The 2,255-nt window shown below is 38.2% G+C and overlaps 1 non-coding gene across 1 annotated transcript; it reads right to left on the reverse strand.

Moving 5' to 3' along the window:
• Nucleotides 1-1,845: 1,845 nt before the first annotated feature.
• On the reverse strand, nt 1,846-1,952 carry LOC114380599. The gene has a single exon (XR_003659775.1). It is a non-coding gene; the product is annotated as a small nucleolar RNA R71 (small nucleolar RNA).
• Between the last annotated feature and the right edge of the window lie 303 nt (nt 1,953-2,255).

Raw genomic sequence — 2,255 nt, forward strand, 5'->3', positions numbered from 1 at the left:
ACTTGCGTTCATGCTTAATGGACGAAGGGCTAACTGGTGTATGTGGTGCCTAATCATGTATTGAGAACCCTAAGTTGATTTTTGCTTAGTAAATTGAAATAGGGTTGGATTAAGTGGTTAACTGTTAGGGACGAATTCTCCATAACCCAGGATAAGAGAATAGCTTCTGAATCAAAGGGAACAACCCATTTTTAATATTAGTAGTTTCGTATTCCAGTTTACTTGTTCTGTCCTTTAATTCACAAAACAAACAAACCCCCCCCCAATCGTTACTGTTACTGCAAGTATATTATGAACATTTTGTTTATCATTGCTCGTTGGGAAACGACCTAGGATCACTTCCTAGTTACTGCATTTTCATGTTTATTTGATTCGGGTATGGCCTCGATCAAATTTGGCGCCGTTGTCGGGGAACAGTGTCCAAAGGTTCATAATAGCTAGCATTGTGTGTTTAATTCTTTCGTGTTTTATGTTTAATTGTTAGTATTGTGTTAGTATGTGTGTTAGTGTTGTTTAGTGTCCTGGTATTTTGTTTAGTGTGTGTTCTATTTCAGTTTTCCTATTAAGCGCTTCCCCTGTTTCAGTTTTGGGTGTTTTGTTGTGAATAGTGTTTTGCGACGGACTTAGCGACCATTTTTGCTTGCGGCAAACCAGAGTAGTAGTAGAAATCATGTAGCGACGGATTTTAGCGACCACCCATGCTGAATTATTTGGAATTTTTTGTTTTAGTAGCTAGGATTGTTATTTTTGGCTGAATTTTTTTGTGGTAACTTCTTTCAATCTATATTTTGTGGGAAAAATAGCTAGAGCCTTTAGTTTGGTCAGATTTGAAAGTTCCAAAAAAGTAGCAAATTTTATTTTTGTCAAAACTTCAAACGGCCATAACTTTTGCTCTGGTTATCAGAATCGCAATTATTATATATGTATTTGGGGTAGAAAAAATTTTCCTACGCCGTGGCAGCCAGCTGGCTGAGGTCTCCATCGTCCAAAAAAAGTGATTCTATCAAAAGTTTTTTATTTTTCAAGTTTTATTCACTTATTTTTCTTAACCTACCATTTTTAGCTTTCATAGTTAGACTTTGAATTTTTGGTCTAAAATTTTTGGTGCTATCTTCTCATAATTTTATAAGCTTGCCCACAAAATTTCAAGTCATTTGGATATCATTTGAGGGTAGCTGTAGTTCAAACCTACACCTTTATTTACATGACAAGGCAACTAGTTGTGCATGCTGAATGTAGTGTATGACTAGAGGCAATCCATCTGACTTACAAACCTTTGATCCTGAGATAGATAGGACATTTCATATATTAGTTAGGCATCATTTTATACCTTTTGATCATCCTGAGCATTCCATTACTGGTGAATCTGTGCATTCTGTTATTGGTGATTTTGAACATCCTGATTTTGAGCATTATAATTTTGAGCATTCTGATTCTAAATATTCTGATTTTGAACATTCTAAGAACATGGCACAACCTCCACCCTGTGAGAGGACTCTAAGGGAAATGGCTGCACCTAATTTCACCTACGAAAGCTTGTGCATCCAATACCCTGATGAGGATGCCCCATATGTTCTTAAAACTGGACTGATCCATTTGCTTCCAAAGTTTCATGGCCTTGCAGGAGAAGACCCGCACAAACATTAGAAAGAATTTCATATTGTCTGCTCCACCATGAAACCCCTAGATGTCCAAGAGGACCACATATTTCTGAAGGCTTTTCCTCATTCTTTAGAGGGAGTGGCAAAGGACTGGCTGTATTACCTTGCTCCAAGGTCCATCATGAGCTAGGATGACCTTAAGAGAGTATTCTCAGAAAAAATTTTCCCTGCTTCCAAGACCACAACCATCAGGAAGGATATCTCAGGTATTAGACAACTCAGTGGAAAGAGTCTGTATGAATACTGAGAGAGATTTAAAAAACTATGTGCCAGTTGCCCTCACCGTCAGATTTCGGAGTAGCTTCTTCTCCAATATTTTTATGAAGGACTCAGTAATATGGAGAGAAGTATGATAAATGCTGCCAGTGGTGGAGCCCTTGGAGACATGACTCCTGCTGAAGCCAGAAATTTAATTGAGAAGATGGCTTCCAACTCCCAGCAGTTTAGCGCCAGAAATGATGCTATAGTCATTAGAGGAGTGCATGAGGTAGCTACAAACTCATCTGCATCATCTGAAACTAAGAAGCTTGAAGGAAAACTAGATGCATTGGTTAACTTGGTAACCCAGCTGGCCTTGAATCAGAAATCTGTACC

This window comes from Glycine soja, chromosome 12, assembly GCF_004193775.1.
Source record: "Glycine soja cultivar W05 chromosome 12, ASM419377v2, whole genome shotgun sequence".
NCBI classification, from domain to species: domain Eukaryota; kingdom Viridiplantae; phylum Streptophyta; class Magnoliopsida; order Fabales; family Fabaceae; genus Glycine; species Glycine soja.